This window comes from Cetorhinus maximus, chromosome 8 (genome assembly GCF_964194155.1).
Source record: "Cetorhinus maximus chromosome 8, sCetMax3.hap1.1, whole genome shotgun sequence".
In the NCBI taxonomy this organism is placed as follows: domain Eukaryota; kingdom Metazoa; phylum Chordata; class Chondrichthyes; order Lamniformes; family Cetorhinidae; genus Cetorhinus; species Cetorhinus maximus.
In genome coordinates, this window is record NC_135886.1 from 89,320,476 (window position 1) to 89,334,669 (window position 14,194).

Here is a 14,194-nt window from a genome sequence, read left to right on the forward strand (position 1 = left end):
CACACTTCCCAGACATTGCTCACCCCCTCCCAAATGTCTTCTCCCTACTCACCTTCTAGAAGCCCTGGCTCTTGCTCAGCTATTGTTGGAACAGTCAGCTAGTTGGGGCGTGTCAGTGTTGGGGGAGAGTGAGGGGGCGGGGTGAACAATTTTGGGGGGTGAACATTATCAGGTGTGAGGAGGGGTGGTGAACATTGTCGGGGGCGAGGAAGGAGGTTAGCACTGTCACGTTGTCAGGGGTGAGGGAGGGTGGTGAACATTGTCGAGAGTGAGGGATGGGGCTATCACTGTCAGGTGCGGCTATGCAGTTTCGGAAGTTGCCAGCTTCATTTAAAACAATGTAAGTCATTGAACTGAAGACAGGCCTTAAGGGGCCTTTCTTCAGTTCATGATGAGAAAAGGGGACGTGGTTGTACTGGAATTATGTCCGACAATTTTCCTCCTGACTGTGCTTGTCTCTACATCCCTGCTGGAGCCGATGTTTGAAGGTGCAAAGGCTCCAGCATAAAATGATAAGTGGGCAGTTTAAATCACAGTCAGTGTTGGATGCACCCTCTGTGACACTTACCCGAAGTTCTGGGCCAATGTTTTGTAAATCAGCGCAATAGACCACTGAAACTGGACATAATTGGTGGCTGATATTCCTCGAGGCTTTTCACATGTTTGGAAGATTTTGGGAGAATTGCACTGATAGAACCAGCAAGACCTAATGGAAAGTCCATGCTTAGTACGTGTTCTCAGCAGGCAAGGCTCCTGGACAGAAGTCCAAATGCACAAAAGTTCCCTTCCTGTTTTTCCAGCCTAACATTCCAAAGTGTCACTTTGAATTCTAACTTGAGAAAATTGAATTAAAATACGTCAGAAATGTAAAGGGAAAGGCATGTGTAAGCAACAGAAAAAAGATCAATGTTAATTAATCCTATTTATGTGCATTTGCAACAAAGTTTAGGATTTAATCCGGGTAATGCATTTCTTCTGATGATTTCTGAATAGCTGTACATTTAAAATTGTATTTTGGAAACATATTATAAGTATAATAATTATTAGGATTAAACATTATTATAATTATCAAAGACAAATCAGGCATGAAGGGCATCCATCATGCAGCCCTAATTATCCCAAGCTAATTAATATTTAACTTGTCATATTTAGCATCAGTGAAATTGCAACATAGTTTTATGCAATTGCATTTTTAGAGTAGAATAAAATCTTCAAAAGCTGTTCCTGAGCACATGCTGAGGCCTAAATGTTCCTGAAATAAAAAATGTGTATGGATTTTTCTTACCTTTGAATGTAGATTGATGTCAGGTGTGGATAACTGCTCTGCTGTGAACCTGCATGGAGTCCTTTCTTATTCAAAAGTTTATAGATCATATTCTTTACAGGCATGTATACAATTGCTGCTCTTCAGCCAATAGGTGGTTGACTCTTAACTTCCCTCTGCAATGGGCTAGCAAGCCACTCAGTTGAAGGGCAATCGGGGATGGGCAACAAATTCTGGCCAGTGACGTCCACATCCCATGAAAGAATAAAGAAAAAAAATGTTCTCTGCATCTATTTTGCAGTTCCCAGGTCAGACCATGATGGGAATATTTTGAGTGACAAGAGAAGAAACTAAATCTTTTTTGCCAACTGCACGGAGAAAATGACTGTATAGAAACACTTCTGAAAAACTCTGAAGAACAGGAATATCCTTCAAGAAGGTGGCATCCATTAAGTGGCTGTAACCACATCCATGTTCTTACCTTTCTCCGAATGCAGCTTGGTATTTATCTGAAAGCTATGTTCACTACAGTGGCCTGTTGATTTCTCAAAGTAGAATTGTTTTATATCTGCCTAATGGGATGCATGGCCAACAATGGATGGCCCACAATGTGCATGAAAACCTGTTTTGGGTCAGCAGCATATTTGTGACAAGTTTATTTTTATTCATTATAAAGAACATATCTTTTTATTTCTGTTGCAGTTTGAAGGACATGTCTACTGGAACAGTGTGATGGATATATACAATGCTGTTGTCCTGGAACAGAGTATGCCATGAAAGACAGGAAGTGTCGTGGAGGATTCTGGCCTAATGGGCCTGGCAACAATGTTTCAATTGGCTCCTGACCAGGTGACCAGGGCTTGTGTGAGAGCAGTGCAGCAGAATAGCTCCTAGCCTGAAAGATAAAAGGCCTAAAACTTCTGCTTCCTGTGTATGTCAGATTCCACTAATTCTACAATTATAGCTAGCTGGCTTTTTCTCCCCATGTCTCTATAACCTGCTGTCATTCGCTGAAAACCCCTGTCAAGAGGAAAAGGGGAAAATCACTGTTAGAGACGTTGAAAGACAAGTGCTTAATCAATGAACTAAAGTCTGAAAGTGCTGGAAGACCACCTTATGTCATCAACAAATAACTGAAAGGAATTTAGAAGATATCGATCAACATCAACCCATCAAATTCTATACTCCGGAATTGGTGCTATTGAACTGTTTTATCCCACCCTTAAAATTCATGTCTTATGTGACTTGTATGTATGTGTATAGGAATTTAAGAAGGGGTAGAATTTAGGTTATAGAGTTAGAAATTAGCAGTTCATATTTTTTTTTTTGCCACTGGTTAAAGACAATTTGTTCAATAAATAGTTATTTGCTGATTAAGTTTACAAACCTGATGCTTGTATTCTGTTAACCTAAATTAAACAATTAAGTGGGTTGATCAAACTTTTTCACATTTGACGTGGCTCGGGAAGCAGTGGGCTTGATATTGCAGTGCACTACCACCAGTGACATCATTTATGGCATGTGGGCATCGTTGGCTAAGCCAGCATTTATTGCCTATTCCTTGAGAAGATGGTGGTGAGCTACCTTCTCGAACCGCTGCAGTCCATGTGGTGTAGGTACACCCACTGTGCTGTTAGGGAGGGAGTTCCAGGATTTTGACCCAGCGACAGTGAAGGAACAGTGATATATTTCCAAGTCAGAGTGGTGAGTGACTTGGAGGGAAACTTGCAGGTGGTGGTGAACCCATCTAACTGCTGCCCTTGTCCTTGTAGATTGTAGTAGTCATGGGTTTGGAAGGTGCTGTCTAAGGAACCTTAGTGTGTTCCTGCAGCGCATTTTGTAGATTGTACATACTGCTGCTACTGTGTGTCAATAGTGGAGTGAATGATGCCTGAGAGTATTTTATGGCACACATAACTAAACCATGTAATTGATAAATGGAAATGTTGGGTTTGGTCCTTGCAAGAAATCTTGCTCTTCTTCCACCAACTTTGTTTGTCTCATTGATCATTTCCTCAGTTAGAATTGAGATAGTCACAACCCTGGAATCCTGTTTCACCAAACAAGAGCTTGAAATGCTACATCCTATCTCTTGCACTTCCGCAACAGTGGGCAGAATTTGACCAGTGGCATGAAAGGTGACAGAGGAACTGCCTATCTGGGGCCCAGTTAAATGATTTAAGTGACCAATCCTCTTCTCACCTCTGTGAGCATTTTGCCTCCCAGGGGAGGGCCCACCACTGCATGGGGCGACCACCAGCTAAACCATGGTGGCCTCCCAGCAGGCTGCGAGGAAGCCTCCTTTTTGGGCACTTTATGTCCCACAGAGGGGCCCTCCAGCTGTCCTCAGTGACTCCCCTCAACTGCCTTCTTGGGGCCTGCTTGGACACAGTACACCCCAGATCCTATGGACCCTCACGGCCATCGATGCACCCTCAACCTCCACGTGTAGCCCCAGCAATGGCCACTGCTTCCAGTGGCCCGACTGAGGTTGCGGGACTACTGCCTCTCTGATTGGGCTGGCAACTCTTGGGGGCAGGCTGCTGTCCTTAATAGGATGGCTGTGCCAATATCACTGATCTGCAATGACACCATAACCATGATGAATCAACTTTAAAATTATTTTCCTCATCTATAAATCTTTCCATAACCTCACCTACATTACCTTTACAAGCTATAGTCTAACATTGCCTTCCAAATGCACTGTTGGCTTATTACAGCCTTCTATGAAACCCTTTTCTTTTCAGACCACCAATGGTGATTGTGCCTTCAGCCATCTCAGCCTTACTCTCCCAAATTCCTTCCCCAGCTCCCTTCAATTCTATCTTTAACTTTTAAGATCCCTCTCAAAATCCATCTTCTCAATCAAGCTGTTAGTCATTTTACTCATAAACTGCCTTGGGTTGTTTTCTTTCTGTTAAAAACACAATATAATTACAAATGTTGTTAATATTATTCCCCAGTTGCAAGTTGACAGTGAATTGACGTGTGAGTGAAAGTATGAAAAAGCTATGCACTTCTCTGAGTCATTTCAGTGACGGTGAGAGGAAACGCTTTGTGATATGCATACTTTGCCCAATTAATTTGTGTAGGGAGATACTGCATATTCTTGGTTTGACAGATTAAGAGACCTTTGGCAAGTTTTTTTTTTCTAATCTGTTCCTCAGTCCCCTGAATGTTGGCACAGCAATGATACTTTGTACCACCTTCTCCCAAGCAGTCCAGATGGCTTTTCTGTGGGGACAGTACCTTTAATAGTACATGAAGGGTAAATAATCCAGCAATGAACAGTAAGAGCATTTGGAGATTTTGAGCAATTATATCTTGGTTCTGATCAGTTTACTCCAACAGAGAAAAATAAGTCACCTAAAGCAGCTGATGTGCATGAGGAGCTGCAGCTACACACAGCCCTGGTCTCCTTTAGCCTTCGGCAGGCTCTTAATAAGAGGAGCATTCCAGGCCAGGAGCTCATAATGAATATCTAATTAGAAACCTGGAAGATCAAATCTACTTTGCTACATTTCAAGTGAATAAAAAGCCTGCAAATGCACCAGAACCAGAAAACCTGGCCTGTGAAATTTATTGAACACAGTAAAGCAATCAAGGGGGATTTGGGGGAAAATGGTCAGATTAGCACCTTAGTTTAATAAATTACATTGAAATAATTTTTATGTAGGCTTCTTTAAAAAATCAATTTCTTATTTGCAGTCCTAAAATGTGGTTTATAATTCCTCGCAGTTTGGGCTTTCTTGCCCTTTTTAATTCAGCTTAGGTATGTAGTAAGTTATAAACAATGCAATAAATTTAATGTTTGAAAATCTCTCTGTTGGGAAGGGTTAAGATTTAAGGTTCTGAAAAGAGATGAATCAAACGTGTGACATGTAGTACTTGGGCTGATCTGGATAGTTTTTGAAATCTCTCCCTCTCTTTCAGATATATACTCAAATATACACATAGTGGCAAGATATTAATAGAATGTGATAGCAATCCCACCTCTGAGTCAGAAGGTTGCAGGATGACTCCAAGGTTTGAGGATATAATCTAGGCTGAATCTATTGTGCAGTAGTGAAGGAATGCTGCACCATTGGAGATGTTACCTGTTTGGACCCAAGGCCCCGCCTGACCTCTCAGGTAGAGTGAATGATCCCAAGGCTTGAAGAAGAGCAGGTGAGTTCTTTCCAGTGTCCCAGGCAATGTTTACCCCTCAACCAGCATCTTTAAAACAGATGGGGAAGTTAAGTTGGTAATCCCCAGAAACCAGGTATGGGGATTGCAATATGCTATTAACCCATGCCTGTTCTGATGACATGCAAACACTGCCAGCTATTTATAATACTTGGGGTATCCAATCCAGTGCTGAACATTCCATTTACTTGTTGCACACTATGACAGGGGGTACAGGTTTGTGCGAGGCCAGCACTACTTCAAACCAAACTACGCCTCTTAAAGGACTGGAAGTGGTGAAGGAGGAACTCAACAGGAGAAAGAAACAACAGAAGTGGCACAACTGGCTATAGAGCATGGCCCAAGGTTCTCTGATGTAGCACTGGAAGCCTTGGTGCTGGAGCTGTATAGGAGGATAGAGGTCCTCCTTCTTGAAGGGACCAGGAAGCCCTCCAGGTAGACACTAAGAAGGCAGTGGAAGTATGTTAGGAAATAGAGATAGTTTAAGTAAATTATATTTGTATTTGTGAGTGTTAGGAATAAGTTTTAGCTTTAATGTTTAAGTTTAATTTGTATTTTTGTATCTGTGTTAAGAAAATGTCAAACTGAGTTTTTGTTTCACTTTAAAAAGCATTTGCATTTCTAATGAGAGTTCACAGCTGTGAGAGAAGTTAAGCAAACACAAGAGTAGAAAAACTGAGCTGTTGTCTAGTAGCAGGGGTCCAGAGAGGCAGGGCCCTCCCAAAGTCTCACAGAGGAAAGTAGAAACAGCAGCTTTTGAGTTGGGTTTTGAAGATAGCTGTCAGGCAGAAGCAACCCAGAAGGGGCAGATAGCCAGTTCCAAGCTAAAGTTGGTTGAAAGTAGCTGTCAGAGAGAGACTTGAGCAAACTGGACAGATAACAAGTCCCAAGATAAAGAAAAAGTCACTAAGAATCCAGGGGAGTAGAACAGGAGAAAGTCCCAAGCAAACCTTCTAGTCAAAGGAAGGACAGGAACCTGGAAAAGGTCCTGTTAAGTGAGGTTAAGAGTAAGGGGAAGAGAAAGGCTCCAAGCTTCAAGCTTAAATTCATCTTTTCTCGTTTAATACATGTTTTATGCTTTTGTTAAAAGTTTATTAGCTGACTTCAATGACTCTGTTCAGTAGCCCCTCTCCACATATTTAAACAAACAAATAAAAGTTAGGATCTATCAAGCTGGGTTCTGCCCTGTGTTTAGGCTTATCCAATGGTAGCCTCAGCTGTGGATCATAATAGAGTAGGTGACCATTGCTGCCTGTGCAAGCATAGCACCGGGCACCTGAATACAATGCAGGCAGAAGTATAATGAATTTTCATGAGTGCCCAAGGTCACTGAATCCATCTTCAATTGTCATATCCTTACAAATGAACCACTAGCTTCATATACCATGCAATTTACCACAACCCTTTTAACTTGTCTACCATCAATCACCATCAACTATGACTCATATCTCACATCCATAGCCTCACATCTCACATCCATAGCCTCACCTCGCCCTTTACATACTTACCACTAATGTGAGACACAAACTCATACCTTAAAGCTTACACATACTGCCAGCTACTCAATTTTGTAGGGACATCACCCAAACACATTGCACCATGTTTACCAACACACTACCCTATTTCTTGAAGGACAAGATAGGCCATTATAGACAGCAAAAGCTAAAGTGTAGGGTAGGAATGGTTGCATATGCTAACCCCCTTGGAAGAGACAGCGCTAGCTATTACTGGGGTCCCCATCACTGGGGCAGTGACCAGTCCATTGTCTGAGGCCATCAAGGATGATGGTATGTTCCTATCTCCTCTTCCTTCAGCCAGCAGCTTGCCCTCTTCAATGCTGCCTCTGCATTATCTCCCTCTCTTGCTGCAGCCCAAGGGGATGGCCACCATGGTACCCATAACTGGTAACAAGTGGTGCGCTCAAAGTTCTTGCAGTTGCCACCAATGCCTTACCTGTGTACAGCACCATTCCCTGCAGAGTTCACCATCAGTAAGCAACTCCTCTAAACACCCAGCACTTCAACAACCCCAAACAGAGTTAGTAGCTAGCAATAAGCAACAAACCTGCAAGTCCAATGATAATGCCTCTAAAGCGCATTGGTTGGAGGGGACCTTTGTGCTCCTGAATGCATGTTCAGCCGTATGTGCTTAAGAAAGGGCATTAACTTCAGTGGTGAGGTCCAAAATGGCACTGACTTCAATTCAGCTTTGGAAGCTGACTGACTCATATTCTGTTTACTCTCCATGGTTCCAGTGCACATTTACAATGTTCGCGCTAATGCCCTTGCTGATGGCATTAGGCTCGGGTTACACTGGAAGTGGATAAAAGCAGCTTAGCCATCACTTTACTTCTATACTGGCAACTGTAGTGCCAAAACTACTGATGCTGTGGATTTAAGTGTTGTGGCCAAGGTCTGGTCATTTATTTCATTGCTCTTTGTGGTCCTTTGCTATACATCAGTTGGCCATCATATTTCCTACATTACAACAGTGACTACACTTGAAAAGTATTTCATTAGAGCACTTTGAAACATCTAGAGATTGGTAAAGGGATTATATAAATGTACATTCTTTCTTCTTTCATAACGCATATCATAAACATGCACTCAGGAGCACAAAGCTCTCCCCCAACCAACACGTTTTAGCTGCATCCTTCGCCAAGATGGTGTCCACTGAGCTACTATTGGAGTGGTCTCTGGAATTACATGTGATTGGTGAGTGATAATTTGTTTTTGTCTATCCCAGCATGTTGTTTGTATCCACCTATTTCCTGCACTCTATTTAAAGTAGCAGTTGGGTCAGAGACTTTCCTGAGTAGGTTTTGCTCAAAGTTTCAAGTGGGATGTCACTATAGCAGTATGGTTGCCTCTCCCTTGTTCTCCTACCCCCCAGCTTTCTTCACTCATAAAATATTGCAATATTGTCCTGCAGACACCATTAACCTTCAATAGGGTATTCTTCTAATGACTAGAACTCTTTTGTGTATATATTGTCTAAGCCAGTGCAGAGGAAAACTATGTGCCATCAGTGTTAGCTTGCTAAAATCTGTAAACTTGGAACAAACCAGTTGTCAAACCTGGGAGGACCTTCGTCATCTGGATGGTTGAGCATTATACCACACATTTTTTTTTACTGACCACATTAGCAGGGATGTTATCTCCCCAGTTTATATGCCTACTTGACCCGTTAAAACAAAACAATATGACTGAAATATATCATCTCCTAAACATGCTATGTATTCAGTCCTTAGTCACACATAAATCCAGCTCTTTTTTCATATGTCACTAATGGAGAGTAAGGAATGCAACAGAAACAAGTTCTCTAATTTATAAGTTGGATCTTATTTTGCAGTTAAATACTAAGCCCTTTGTTTACATAAGAATTACTAGATGAGAAAATGACCAAAGTCTAGCTAGTTCACCTTCTACCATTTTGATAGTGGAAATAATGATAGTGGAGTTGTGGCTAAACAAGGTAATCAATTTTCATCATTTTGAGTACAATTGACTCAGAAATGATGTGAGGAAAGCCACCAATGGTGAATAACATTGTAACATTGGGAAACATAAATCACCTGTTTTTCTCAAGGATGTTACACTTAACACATCTATCAAATTACTCAGATACTATATCCCAAAATGCTATTTTCTGAAAGAAAGCTAATTTACATTTTAATAAATCAACGCTAACTTCCACTCACTCACTGAAATATATCTTCTGCAGATTAATTTTGAATTCCACCCCCCCTCCACCCCCCTCCTTTAAACACAGGCTCTGTCCTCAGGTTCTACTGTTCTGGACAAGGTGAAATAAATTACTACCAGCAAAAATTAGCTTCATGGCCTACATTTAACAGAAATTTAATGAAGTAATGTCACTGCCGTAAAAACACAAAATGCAAATAAATGAACTGTGGAGATAAAACAAAAGGGTGACTTGAAAATGAATCTGTTATTTTATTGTATGATATGTCTGTTTACTTTTAATGTCATTTTAGTATTTAATTAAAGGTAACCTTATTCAAATTAAAATAAATAGAATAATCAATTGTTCATGACTCATGAAGAACATTGTTCATATTCATATTACAATAGTATTGAAATATTACAGACTGGGCAATTCTGTGTACACCTTAAACCAGGATGTATTCTGTTTCTAGTACTAGTACACAATAGTATAGAATTTTTTGATGAGATCATTGGAGACGCTCAGAAAATTCAATGAACACCGCTAACCCTTGTTTCCCCTACTGGTCTGGCCAACATGGATCTTTAGTTTTATATCAGGATTCTTATTTACTTCATGAAAAGATGATAATACAGTATCTGCACTAAAATTACTCCTAACTTGCCAAATATCAAATTATATTTATTAGTCTTTAATTAGAAATATACTTACTTAGTATTTCTAAAACTTCTTAAAGTTTAAAAAGTCAGTGCAGAATATTTATAATCTAAACAATTATAAAATGTCTTTTTTTTATTTGTTCACGTGATGTGGGCCAACATTTATGGTCCATCCCTAATTGACCTTGCTCAGAGGGGCATTTTAGTGTCAGCCAGACCAGCAGATTTCCTTCTTGAAAGGACATTTTGTGAGCCAGGTTTTTATGACAATTAACAATGGTTTCACAGCCATCATCAAACTTTCAATTCCAGATTGTTCTTTTTATTGAAATTAAATTCTATTATCTGCTATCTTGGGATTTGAACCCAGGTCACCAGAGGATTACCTGGGGTCTCAGGGTTAACAGTCCTGTGACAGCACCATTATCCCACCACCCCCTATTTGTGATGATACCTTCATCCATCTAGTCCCTAAGCTCTGGAATTCCTTTCCTAAACCTCTACACCTCACTATCCCTCATTTCTCCTTCAGGACACTCTTTAAAGTCTGCGGGCGGGATTTTCCCACCTGTGCTCTAAGTGTGGTAGCAGGCGGGAAAAGCAATGTTTTCCCCACTGTGCACAAAGGCAGGCTTTTTGTGCCATATTGTCCGCCAGGAAACATTTCAGATCACAGGCAGGTGGTCTCTGGTTCGGTCGCCCCGCCATGACCTCAGCAGTTCTTTCTTCCAAGTGCCATATTTAAACCACACCTGCATACGGCCTTCTCAATGTTTCAAGGCCAGGATAGCCCCAGGGAAGAAATAGCACCGAAAGGCAAGAAGAGTGCAGCTCCCAAGTTCAGTGATGCTTCGCTGGGCCACCTGCTGGACACTGACGAGGCCCAATGAATGTCCTGTACGCCAGCAATGGCCAGAGGAGGTCTATCAACGCCACCACTCCGGCTTGGAAGGCTGCGTCTTCGGTAGTTCGGAAATGCGGCGCAGAAAATGTCTGCAAGTTCAGTGGATGAATTATCTTATCTGCTCTGGCAGGGTAAGTTAACCAACTCATGACCCTAAACTCACACATTCACAAGCCAACAGGACGTAGCAGGATGACACGCCACAGAAATCTCACACGTTGCCAGCTTAAGGCATATCATCACTAACTCTCCCACACACACCTTCACATCTCCATCTGGGCTCAAATTTTATAGAGATCTTACCCTCATCCACTCCACTGCTCCATTCATCACACAAACAAGGCAGGCACCCTTACCATCTGCCTTGACATGTGTCTTGCTCACACTCTCTCCATTTGTCTTCATACAGGTCAAGCTCGCACACAAATAGAAGAGAGAAGTCCAAGACCGGGGGTGGAGTGGCTGAAGTTAAGGCCCTCACTCCATATGAGGAGCATGATATCACTCTGGCCGGAGTGGGCAGGGATGGTGCATGTGGCGATGGTGAGATGGGTGGTACCAACCTAAGTTAGGACCCCACACCAGCTCATCCCTCGGACAACCACACTGTGAGTCCATTCTGCTATCCTCCAGTCACTTGCCATCCTTAAGTAATCTCTACTTTCTTTCATAGGCACCTCTGGAAAGTGTCTGGGGGCATTATTCAGCCAGGCCCTCATCTCCAGCCCTGGAGACATTTCAGAGGTAGAAGAAGAGGAGGGCACTATTGAAGACCCTTCACAGTGCTCATACACACTCTCCACCAGCGCAGAAACACACAATTCGGCGGGACCTAGTTCTAGAGTAGCCTCGAGTGGCAATCTGGTGAGCACAGCACCCAACCTGGTCCACAGCAGGCAGAGGCAGGGACATCTAAGTTAGCTGGTTCTCAAAGGGCTGCTGGAGGCCAGGATCCTGCTGAGTCCGAGTCTGATGACGAGCCTCCAGATTTGGTCCTAACTCGGTTGGTAGAGCTTCAGTGACAGTCAGAGGAATATCAGGAAGTGTTGTCAGCTGCTTTCCACAGATTGCAACATATGATGGAGGAGTCTATCCATGTTCAGTCTGATGTTATAGCACCTGCATGCCAACGCACCGAAGTCAACACTGGTAGGATGGCGGCTGCCATGGAGACCTTGGTCCAGGACTTGGTCCTGCACTGCAGCACGAGATGCACTTCACTGATGTAGCCATTGATGGCATCCATCAGTCCTCCAGAGGACCCACCCAAATCATCACAGAAAACAGGGCATAGCAGTCAGCAGGGTGCCTCCACATCCGCTGTGGATGTCGGGGATGCACCAAGACTTAACGGTAGGGTTAGGAAAGTTAAGAAATATTAGAAGCACAATGGTGGCAGGGGTATTAACCACATGTAATATACTTTACACTAATGTAAATAGAATCCCACCCATTTCATTTTTTAAAAAAATATTCATGGGATGTGGGCTTCGCTGGCTTGGCCAGCATTTTATTGCCCATCCCTAGTTGCCCTTGAGAAGGTGGTGGTGAGCTGTCTTCTTGAACCGCTGCAGTCCATGTAGTGTAGGTACACCTCTAGTGTTGTTAGGGAGGGAGTTCCAGGATTTTGACCCAGCGACAGTGAAGAAACGGTGATAAATTTCCAAGTCAGGACGGTGAGTGGCTTGGAGTAGTACTTCCAGGTGGTGGTGTTCCCATCTATCTGCTGCATTGTCCTTCTAGGCAGTAGTGGTCGTGGGTTTGAAAGGTGCTGTCTAATGAGCCTTGGCGACTTCCTGCAGTGCATCTTGGAGATGGTGCACACTGCTGCTACTGTGCTTCGGTGGTGGAGGGAGTGAATGTTTGTGGATGTGGTGCCAGTCAAGCGGACTGCTTTGTCCTGGACGATGTCCAGCTTCTTCAGTGTTGTAGGAGCTGCACGCATCCAGGCAAGTGGGGATTATTCCATCGCACTCCTGACTTGTGCCTTGTAGATGGCGGACAGGTTTTGGGGAGTCAGGAGGTGAGTTACTCATCGCATGATTCCTAGTCTCTGACCTGCTCTTGTAACCACAGTATTTATGTCGCTAGTCCAGTTCAGTTTCTGGTCAATGGTAAGCCCTAGGGTGTTGATTGTGGGAGATTCAGTGATGGCAATGCCATTGAACATGTTTGGATTCTCTCTTGTTGGAGATGGTCATTGCCTGACACTTGTGTGGCATGAATGTTATTTGCTACTTGTCAGCCCAAGCCTGGATATCATCCAGGTCTTGCTGCATTTGGACATGGACTGCTTCAGTATCTAAGGAATCACGAATGGTGCTGAACATTGTGAAATCATCAGCAAACATCCCCACTCCTCACCTTATGATAGAGGGAAGGTCATTGATGAAGCAGCTGAAGATGGTTGGGCCAAGGACACTACCCTGAGGAACTCCTGCAGTGATGTCCTGGAGCTGAGATGACTGACCTCCAACAACGACAACCATCTTCCTTTGTGCTAGGTAAGACCCTAACCAGCAGAGAGTTTACCCCCTGATTCCTATTGACTCCAGTTTTGCTAGGGCCAGTGGAGTGAATCGAGTTGGCTGAAGACTGGCGCCTGTGATGCTGGGGACCTCTGGAGGAGGTCGAGATGGATCATCCACTCAGCACTTCTGGCTGAAGATTGTTGCAATTGCTTCAGCCTTATCTTTTGCACTGCTGTGCTGGGCTCCTCCATCATTCAGGATGGGGATATTTGTGAATCCACCTCCTCCAGTGAGTTGTTTAATTGTCCACCACCATTCATGACTGGACGTAGCAGAACTGCAGAGCTTAGATCTGATCCATTGGTTGTGGGTTTGCTTAGCTCTGTCTATCACTTGCTGCTTATGCTGCTAGGCACACAAGTAGTCCTGTTTAATAGCTTCACCAGGTGGGCACCTCATTTTTAATTATGCCTGGTGCTGCTCCTGCCATGCCCTCCTGCACCCTTCATTGAACCAGGGTTGATCCCCTGGCTTGATGGTAATGGTAGAGTGGGGGATATGCCCAGCCATGAGTTTACAGATTGTGTTTAAGTACAGTTCTGCTGCTGCTGCTGATGGCCCACAGCGACTCATGAATGCCCAGTCTTGAGTTGCTAGCACGGTGGTAGTGCCACACAATATGATGGAGGGTATCCTCAATGTGAAGGCAGGACTTCGTCTCCACAATGACTGCACGGTGGTCATTCCTACCGATAACTGTCATGGACAGATGCATTTGCAGCAGGCAGGTTGGTGAGGATGAGGTCAAGTATGTTTTTCCATCTTCTTGATTCCCTCACCACCTGCCGCAGACCCAGTCTAGCAGCTATGTCATTTAGGACTCGGCCAGCTCGGTCAGTAATAGTGCTACCAAGCCACTCTTGGTGATGGACATTGAAGTCCCCCACCCAGAGAACATTCTACGCCCGTGCCACCCTCAGTGTTTCCTCCAAGTGGTGTTCAACATGGAGGAGTTCTGATTCAT